Below are 10761 nucleotides of genomic sequence, written 5' to 3' on the forward strand. Positions count from 1 at the left end.
CATCTCAAAAAAAAAAGTATTATTGTTATATCGACTGTGTTGTGTTTGGTTATGGACTATTTTAATTCCATGAGTAAGTTTGGGCTGTTCTAATTCCATCATTCCTTTAAAAATCAAAATTCTCTCTGTAGAAGAAATAAGATACAAATGCAATATAAAAGAGGTTAAGGAAAAACGCTATAGTCCAGAATTTGGATTTTAAATATTAATATGAGCTCATGAGGTATTTTCATCTTTAAAACTATAATTTTGAGTTCTAGCCAATATAAAAGTCAAGAAACAATGAACCCAGTAGGAAAAAGCATGCTCCTTCTTAGATCACAGTCTTGCAGACCATTTCATGGAAATAAATCAGAGCAAGGCCAGGCGTGGGGGTTCACATGTATCATCTCAGCATTTTGGGAGCCCAGGGTGAGAGGATTGATTGAAGCCAGAAGTTTGAGACCACCCTGGCCAACACCGTGAGACTCTATCTCATTTTATAAATAAATAAATCAGAGCATCCTTGAGAAATGGCTAGTTCCAGATCTGGGGCAGGAAATGTACAAGATAAGCTTGGAACATCTTGACATACCAGAAAGCAAGGACACTATCAAAGACCACTCAGGTTATGGCAAAAGGACCCAAAGACGCCCATGCTGGCCAGAGACCAGACCATCTGAGTTTCAGGAAAAATAAGAATTGCAGTGAATTAAAACCCAACAAGTAGGCTGGGCAGGGTGGCTCACACCTGTAATCCCAGTACTTTGGAAAGCCGAGGCAGGAGGAGTGCTGGAGTCCTGGAGTTTGACATCACAATGGACTGTCATCCTGCCAACTGCGCTCTGGCCGGGGAAACAGAGTGAGACCGTCTCCGAAAACAAAAAACAACCAACAGCTATACTTAAATAAATAAATTCACAATAATGTATGTTTCTATTTATTTATTTGGAGGCTGAGTCTCACTCTGTCGCCCAGGCTGGAGTTCAGTGGTACGATCTTGGCTCACCGCAACCTCTGCCTCACAGGTTCAAGCAGGTCTCCTCCCGAGCAGATGGAATTACAGGCACAAGCCACCACGCCTGGCTAATTTTTGTATTTTAGCAGAGACAGTGTTTCATCGTGTTGCTCACTGCACTCCAGCCCGGCGACAGAGTGAGATTCTGACTCAGAAAAACAATAATAAATAAATTATTTCAGTTTATAGATTTAATAATTAGAACATCACCATTTTGCAACCTCTAATGAACTAATAGATCTAGATACTGGGTCTCAGTAGCTGCCAACATGAAAGAAGAGAGAAAACCAGATATTGTGTGTGGCCTGATGAAACAACAAAATACCATTTCTAGTTCTGCCAAAGGGATCCCACCTCAATCAAATCAAGCCTCTGGATCCAGGAACAAGTGTCCCTGAGGCTGAAATCTCAGACGTTGCTGGTGTAAGCATAAGTCAGCATAGGCACTTTGGAAAACTGTTTGATAGTAATGGCTAAATGTTAACACATGCCTACTCTGTGACCCAGCAGTTCCAATCCTAAATATATATCCAAGATTAGGGAAACACACATGCTTCAAAAGACGTGTATGAAAATGTTCATAGTGAAAGAACGAATAAGACCCAGTATTAGCACAACAGGATAACTATAGTCAGTAGTAATTTAATTGTACATTTTAAAATAACTAAAAGAGTATAATTGGATTGTTTCTAACACAAAGGATAAACACTTGAGGGATGGAAACCCCATTTTCCGTGACATTATTATTATGCGTTGCATGCCTGTATCAAAACATCTCATGGGCCAGGCACCGCAGCGCATGCCTGTAATCCCAGCACTTTGGGAGGCCAAGGAGGGCATTTCACTTGAGGTCAGGAGTTTGAGACCAGCCTGGCCAACAGGGTGAAACCCTTCTCTACTAAAAATACAAAAATTAGCAGGGCTCGGTGGCAGGCACCTGTAGTCCCAGCTACTTGAGAGGCTGAGGCACGAGAATTGCTTGAACCCAAGAGGCAGAGGTTGCAGTAAACTGAGATCACATGACTGCACTCCAGCCTGGGTAACAGAGTGAGACTCTGTTACAAACAAAACAAAAACAAACAAAACATCATATCATGTGCCCCACAAATATTATATATACATCTACTACGTACCTGCAAAAATTAAAATTCAAGGATCAAAAAAAATTTTTTTAACCCTCAAACATCTTCATAGTGGCTTTAGTATAAAAACCCAGGGCTGGAAATAACTCAAATGTGTATTCACAGTAAAATGGATAGATAAATAATGGTATAGTCATTTAACGAAACACTACATAACAATGAAAAATGACTGCTACGGCCAGTCACCGTGATTCATGCCTGTAGTCCCAGCACGTTGGGAGGCCAAGGCAGGCAGATCAGCAGAGGTCAGGAGATTGAGACCAGTCTGACCATGATGGAGAAACCCCCATCTCTACTAAAATTACAAAATTAGTGGGCGTGATGGCGCATGCCTGCAATCCCAGCTACTCATGAAGCTGAGTCAGGAGAATCGCTTGAACCCGGGAGGCGGAGGTTGCTGTGATCCAAGATCGTGCCATTGCACTCCAGGTTGGGCAACAAGAGCAAAACTCCATCTCAAAAAAAAAATGATGGCTACATACAACAAGATGAATCTTATAGATATGATGTTGAGCAAAAGACACAGACACAAAAAGTAAGGATTGTCTGGTTCCATTTATCTGAAGTCTACAGGCAATGCTAATACGTGGTTACAGAATTCTGAATTGCTCTTAGCTCTGGGTGGGGAGAGTAGATATTGACTGGGAAGAAAATAGGAGAATATTCTCGGGTGCTGGAAATATATATATGTATATATATATATATATATGCACACACACATATATGTATTTTTTTGAGATAGAGTCTTGTTCCGTCGCCCATGCTGTAGTGCAGTGGCACAATCTCAGTTCACTGCAACCTCTACCTCCCAGTTCAAGTGATTCTCCTGTTTCAACCTCCCCAGTAGCTGGAATTACAGGTGTGCACCACCACACCTGGCTATTTTTGTAATTTTTTTAGTAGAGACAAGGTTTCACCATATTGGCCAGGCTGGTCTCGAACTCCTGACCTCAGGTGATTCGCTCACCTTGGCCTCCCAAGGTGCTGGAATTAGCATGAGCCACTGCGTCCAGCCGGAAATATTCTATATCTTGTTTTGGATGGTGATTACCTCACTGTACATATATATAAAAATTCATTGAACCAAAACTACTGAATGCATGGTCTATTCCCTAAAAAAGTGTAAATAAAAAAGAATGAAGTTACATATAAACTCCTGCAATTTCCAGTCCTTAGTTATCATGCTAATATATCCTGTATATGCATCACACCTGTAATCCCAGCACTTTGAGAAGCTGAGGCAAGTGGATCACGACATCAGGAGGTCCAGACCAGCCTGGCCAACGTAGTGAAACCCCATCTCGACTGAAAATAGAAAAAAATAGCCCAGCGTGGTGGTGGATGCCTGTAATCCCGGCTACAGGAGGCTGAGGCAGGAGAATGGCTTGAACCCAGGAGGTGCAGGTTACAGTGAGCCTAGACTGTGCCATTGTACTTCAGCCTGGGCGACAGAGCCAGACTCTTTCTCAAGAGCAACAACAAAAAACAAGAGTCTGCAGTTCCCTCCCCAAACGTGTTAGGTGTAACGATTCCATGGCTACCAAACAACAGCTTCTCCGCTCCTTCTGGGATCCCCGCCTGGCTCGGCCCACCTGCCTTCGCTCCCGCCTTCACCATGTCTGTCAGGATGAGCCAGAAGTCCTGCAAAGTGTCCACCTCTGGCCCCTGGGCCTTCAGCAGCTGCTCCTACACAAGTGGGCCCAGTGCCTGCAACAGCTCCTCGAGCTTCTCCTGAGTGGGCAGCAGCAGCTTCCAGGACGGCCTGGGCGGAGGCTATGGTGGGGCCAGCGGCCTGGGAAGCCTCACTGACTTCACAGTCAACCAGAGCCTGAGTCAACCAGAGCTGAGACCCCTTAACATGAGGGTGGACCCCAACATCCAGGCCGTGTGCACCCAGGAGAAGGAGCAGATCAAGATGTTAAACAACAAGTTTGCCTCCTGGAAAACTTGCCTCCAGGAATCGACAAGGTGCGGTTCCTGCAGCAGCAGAACAAGATGCTGGAGACCAGGTGGAGCCTCCTGCAGCCACGGAAGACGGCTCGGAGCGACATGGACGACACGTTCGAGAGCTCCATCGACAACAACCTTAGGTAGCAGCGGAGACTCTGGGCCAGGAGAAGCTGCAGCTGGAGGTGCAGCTTGGCAACATGCAGGTGCTGGTGGAGCACTTCAAGAACAAGTGTGAAGATGAGGTCAACAAGCTACAGAGATGGAGAATGAATTTGTCCTCATCAAGAAGGATGTGGATGAAGCTGACATGAATAGGGTAGAGCTGGAGTCTCACCTGGAAGGGCTGACTGACGAGATCAGCTGTACGAAGAGGAGACCGGGAGCTGCAGTCCAGATCTCAGACACGTCTGTGGTGCTGTCCATGGACAGCAGCCGCTCCCTGGACATGGACAGCACCATCGCTGGGGTCAAGGTGCAGTAGAGATCGCCAGCTGCAGCCGGGCTGAGGCTGAAAGCACGTACCAGGTCAAGTATGAGGAGCTGCAGATGCTGGGTGGGAAGCAGGGGCATGACCTGCGGTGTTCAAAGACTGAGGTCTCGGAGATGAACCGGAACATCAGCTGGCTCCAGGCTGAGACTGAGGACCTCAAAGGCCAGAGGGCTTCCCCAGAGGCTGCCATCACAGATGCCGAGCAGCGTGGGGAGCTGGTAATTAAGGATGCCAACACCAAGCTGTCCGAGCTGGAGGCTGCCCTGCAGCAGGCCAGGCAGGACAGGGCGAGGCAGCTGTGTGAGTACCAGGAGCTGATGAACGTCAAGCTGGCCCTGGACATCGAGATCGCCACCTACCACAAGCTGCTGGAGGGCGAGGAGAGCCGGCTGGAGTCTGGGATGCAGAACATGAGTATCCACACAAAGACCACCAGTGGCTATGCAGGTGGTCTGAGCTTGGCCTATGGGGGCCTCACAAGCCCTGGCCACAGCTACGGCCTGGGTTCCAGTTTTGGCTCTGGCACAGGCTCCAGCTCCTTCAGCCACACCAGCTCCACCAGGGCCATGGATGTGAAGAAGATCAAGACCTGTGATAGGAAGCTGGCGTCCAAGTCCTCTGAGGTCCTGCCCAAGTGAACAGCTGCAGCAGCCCCCCACAGCCCGCCCCTCACAGCCTGCCACTCCTGCGGCTGCTCCGGAGCCCGGGAGGGAGGTTGCTGTGCAGGGTAGCACAGGGAATGGGAGACCCACGGGAGGCTCAGCCCTGGCCCTCAGCCCACCTGCGGGAGAATTTACTGCCTGGGGACCCCCTTGCCCAGGCCTCCAATTCAATTGCTATTTTTTTCCTCCAAAATAAAACCTCAGCTAGCTCTGTCAACTGAAAAAAATAATAAATAAAAAAAAATAAAGATTCCATAGCTAACAAATAAACAAAAACAAAACAACACTAAACTTTCTAAGTGAAATATCTAGGCAATGGGAGTCAATAGAAATGGTCATATCTGGGCTGGCCGTGGTGGCTCACACCTGTAATCCCAGCACTTTGAGAGGCTGAGGCAGGCAGATCACTTGAGATCAAGGGTTCAAGAATAGCCTGGCCAACATGGTGAAACCCTGTCTCTAAAAATACAAAAATTAGCTGGGTATGATGGTACACACCTGTAGTCTCAGCTACTTGGGAGGCTGAGGTAGGAGAATCACTTGAACCCAGGAGGTGGACGTTGCAGTGAGCCAAGATCATACCTCTGCACTCTAGCCTGGGTGGCAGAGCAAGACTTTGTCTAAAAAAAAAAAAACAACTGGGCATGGTGGCTCACGCCTGTAATCCCAGCACTTTGGGAGGCCGAGGCGGGTGGATCACGAGGTCAAGATATCGAGCCATCTTGGTCAACATGGTGAAACCCCGTCTCTACTAAAAATACAAAAACATTAGCTGGGCATGGTGGCACTTGCCTGTAATCCCAGCTACTCAGGAGGCTGAGGCAGGAGAATTGCCTGAACCCAGGAGGCAGAGGTTGCGGTGAGCCGAGATTGCGCCATTGCACTCCAGCCTGGGTAACAAGAGTGGAACTCCGTCTCAAAAAAAAAAAAAAAAAAAAAAAAAAAAAAGGTTGTATCTGGCTGGGTGCAGTGGCTCATGCCTGTAATCCCAGCATTTTGGGAAGCCAAGGCAGGAGGATAGCTTGAGCCCAGGAGACTGAGGCTGCAATGAGCTGTGATGACACCACTGCACTCCCACCTGGTAGACAGAATGAGACTCTGCAAGAGAGAGAGATAGAGAGAGAGAGAGAGAGAGAAAGAGAAAGAAAGAAAGGAAGGAAGGAAGGAAAGAGAAAGAAAGGTAGGTAGTGTTGGAAATAAATCTTAATGTCCAGTGTCAAGCAAAATAACTGACATTCAAAAAGGAAAAGTTTCTCAGCGAGGCAAATTTATTTCTGCGGAAGGGTGTTTCTTGCATACAGAGCAGTAGCAAGAGCACACCAAACAAAGGAAAGCAGGGGTTCTTATTTCCTAACCAGTCCCTGTTTCCGTGTCCTCCCACTGTGTGCTGGGGTCAGACCGCATAATCTAAACTTATCCTGATTGGCTAGATTTAGCATTTTTCCTAAATAAGGGAGGGATGGTGGATACAGGCGTGGAATAGGACAAAGAGCTAGGAAGTTAACTGTTTGTACCTAATGACTTAAAGCAGGGCAGTGTGGGTCAGTTACAAGCTTGGCAGGTCAGGCAGGGAAGATTACTTATAGAATGCAACAAAGAACAAGGGAGGAAAACCTGAAGAGGAACTGTGTGTTCCTAACAATTTCCCCCTCTTGAATTTATACACCTTCCTCTTCAAACCTTTTCAGCATATCTTGACTTTGCTGTTCTGCTTGGTTTTCTAAAAATAGGAACTTATCTGAGTAAGGCGGAGGAGAGCTGAAGAAGTCTTCAGTGAGAGCTGTCCCTATGAGTAGCTGTGTAATTGCAAGGGAGGCAAATATTGAAGTCATGAATCTTTTCTATTTACTGAACCATTTTTCTATGAGGCCTGAAAAGGGGTCATCTATTCCAGAGTTTTAGCTAACTCATCTGAGAGGGAGGTAAGGCCTTGGAAAGCCTTTGTAATTGTCTCATTGGAGGCTGTGTTGTTAGGAATGAAGGTGCAATACTGGGTTCCTATTGTGACACAAAGTCTGTCTTTTTTGCTAGCATCATGTCTGATGCTATTCTGTTCTCCCAGGCCATTTGACTGGTGGGTCTTTTTTTTTTTTTTTTTTTTTTTAGACGGAGTTTTGCTCTTATTACCCAGGTGGGAGTGCAGTGGTGTAATCTCAGCTCACTGCAACCTCTACCTCCCAGGTTCAAGCGATTCTTCTGCCTCAGCCTCCTGTGTAGCTGGGATTGCAGGTGCCTGCCACCACGCCTGGCTAATTTTTGTGTTTTTAGTAGAGACGGGGTTTCACTATTTTAGCCAAGCTGGTCCCAAACTCCTGACCTCATGATCTGCCCACCTCAGCCTCCCAACGTGCTGGGATTATAGGCATGAGCCACTGCTCCTGGCCTCTTTTTTTAAAATTTGAGACAGGGTCTCATTCTTTTGCCCAGGCTAGAGTATTATGGAGAGATCATAAGTCACTGCAGCCTTGACCTCCCTTGCTCAGGTGATCCTCTCACCTCAGCCTCCCTAGTAGGTGGGACTACAAGCACGCATCGCCATACCTGGGTAATTTTTTTAAGAGATGGGGCCTCATTACATTGTCCAGGCTGGTCTTGAGCTCCTGGACTTAAGCAGTCCTTCTGCCTTGGCCTCCCCAAATGCTGTGATTTACAGGCATGAGCCATCACACCCAGCCTATGAGTACATTTTCTTAGAGAATAAAAGACTAACTTTTCTATACTGAGCATGTTTTAATACTCAGGAAAAGTATTTTATTTTTAATTTTTGTGGGTACATAGTAGGTGTATGTATTAGTGGGGTACATGGGATGTTTTGATGTAGGCATGCAATGTGTAATAATCACATCATGGAGACTGTGGTATCCATCCCTCAAGTATTTACCCTTTGTGTCATAAACAATCCAGTTATACATTTTTAAATGTACAGTTGTTATTGGCTATAGTTACCCTGTTGTCCTGTCAAATAGTAGGTCTTATTTATTCTATTTTTTTTGTACCCATTAGCCATCCCCACCTCCCCCAGCATTCCCCAACTATCCTTCCCAGCCTCTGATAACCATCCTTCTACTCTCTGTGTCCATGAGTTCAATAGTTTTGATTTTTAGATCCCACAAATAAGTGAGAACATGTGATGTTTTTCTTTCTTTACCGGAATTATTTCACTTAACATAATGATTTCCAAGGCCGGACATGGTGGCTCACACCTGTAATCCCAGCACTTTGGGAGACCAAGGTGGGCAGAACATTTGAGGTCAGGAGTTCTAGACTACCCTGGCCAATGTGGTGAAACCCCATCTCTACTAAAAATACAAAAATTAGCCAGGCGTGGTGGTAGGCGCCTGTAATCCCAGCTGCTCGGGAGGCTGAGGCAGGAGAATTGCTTGGACCTAGGAGGTGGAGGTTGCAGTGAGCCGAGCTGGCACCACTGCACTCCAGCCTGGGTGACCGAGCAAGACTCAGTCTCAAAAATAATAATCATAGCCGGGCGCGGTGGCTCAAGCCTGTAATCCCAGCACTTTGGGAGGCCGAGGCGGGTGGATCACGAGGTCAAGAGATCGAGACCATCCTGNGGGTTTCACCAGGTTGACCAGGATGGTCTCGATCTCTTGACCTCGTGATCCACCTGCCTCGGCCTCCCAAAGTGCTGGGATTACAGGCTTGAGCCACCACGCCCGGCCCTGACTGGTGGGTCTTAATTGTTCAGCTATTCTTTCTTTTCTTTTCTTTTCTTTTTTGAGACGGAATCTCGCTCTGTTGCCAGGCTGGAGTACAGAGGCACTATCTTGGCTCACTGCAACCTCCACCTTCCGGGTCCAAGCGATTCTTCTGCCTCAGCCTCCTGAGTAGCTGGGATTACAGGCACCCTCCACCACACCCAGTTAATTTTTGTATTTTTAAGAGATGGGGTTTCACTAAATTGGCCAAGATGGTCTTGATCTCTTGACTGCTCTAGCTACTTGTCAGCGGTCCAGTAAGGGTCCACCACAATAGCACCATACATCTGCGGGGGATGAACAAGGGAAGGCTGATTGGTAAGCTCTTGGAAGGCCTTAAGCTCACTGTGTCCCTTTAGGTCTCCAGGAAATGCTAAGTTTTCCCCCTGTTGTGAGAGACACAAGGTAAACTTGGCATTGGAAGGTGGAAGCTGGATGACTCTGAGGTATTTCAAACCAAGGCAAATAAGCCCACATACCCCTAAGCTTTTTTTTTTTTTTTGAGACAGAGTCTCACTCTGTTGCCCAGGCTGGAGTGCAGTGGTGCGATCTCAGCTCACTGCAACCTCTGCCTCCTGGGTTCAAGTGATTCTCCCGCCTCAGCCTTCTGAGTAGTTGGGATCACAGGCACCTGCCACCATGCTCAGCTAATTTTTTTGTATTTTTAGTAGAGACGAGGTTTCACCATGTTAGCCAGGATGGTCTCAATCTTCCAACCTTGTGATCCACCCACCTAAGCCTCCCAAAGTGCTGGGACTAGAGGTGTGAGCCGCCGCACCCAGCCGTTCCCCTTGAGCTTTTTACAACTTACTACACGACTTCAGGCTGAGCTGCTCTCACCTCCTTTCACACGTGTGAAATGTCTGGAACAACCAGACATTTTACTTGAAGACAAAACTTTTTTTTTTACTTTTTTTTCTTTTTAACTCATTACTAATAATTGGCTCAAAAACAGTATGGCTTAGTTTCACTTGGTGAAGTTTATACACACACACACACACACACACACACACACACACACACACACACACTTTTAATTAGGAAGAAAATACATTTTTAATTAGGAAGAAAAAAAGACCTGTTGATTTGAAAAGGCAGCAAAGAAAGAAAAATAATAAAAACACTTTATAATTTAAAAATTAATCAGCAGGTTAAATGAATATAAAATAAGGAATGTACAGTGAAAAACAAACTAACACAAAGCATTTCAGTTGTTAAAATTAAAAACCTACTCAGGCTTATAGTTTGTTTTCTAAGGAAGTTATGTTTCAGTATAAATTTGAAATACTCCAAACATACATTCTATACAGATTTTTGAGTGCCAATGTTAAAATTTCAAATTTTGTACAGAAGGTTTATCAAAGAAACACTGGTAGAATTCCAGTATTTGCAATATTCTAAGTTTTGGTAAATACTGTAAATATTACCATTGGAATTAGAAAGTCATGATGAAGGCCAGGCGAGGTCACTCATGCCTATAATCCTAGCATTTTGGGAGGCCAAGGCAGGTAGATCACCTGAGGTCAGGAGTTCAAGATCAGCCTGGCCAACATGGCAAAACCCTGTCTCTACTAAAAGTACAAAAATTAGCCGGGCATGGTGGTGGGCGCCGGTAATCCCAACTACCCAGGAGGCTGAAGCAAGAGAATCGCTTGAACCCAGGACGCAAAGGTTGCAGTGAGCCGAGATCGCAGTATTGCCCTCCAGCCTGGGTGACAGAGCAAGACCTCATCTCAAAAAAATTAAAAAATGCAAAATACAAAAATTAGCCGGGTGTGGTGGCTGGCACCTCTAATCCCAGCTACTC

General features: G+C 46.1%; 1 pseudogene; it reads left to right on the top strand.

Moving 5' to 3' along the window:
- Positions 1 to 3754: 3754 nt before the first annotated feature.
- Positions 3755 to 5217, top strand: LOC108297190 (annotated as a pseudogene).
- The last annotated feature ends 5544 nt before the right edge of the window (positions 5218 to 10761 follow it).

The sequence above is a fragment of the Cebus imitator genome, unplaced genomic scaffold (genome assembly GCF_001604975.1).
Source record: "Cebus imitator isolate Cc_AM_T3 unplaced genomic scaffold, Cebus_imitator-1.0 Scaffold20, whole genome shotgun sequence".
NCBI classification, from domain to species: domain Eukaryota; kingdom Metazoa; phylum Chordata; class Mammalia; order Primates; family Cebidae; genus Cebus; species Cebus imitator.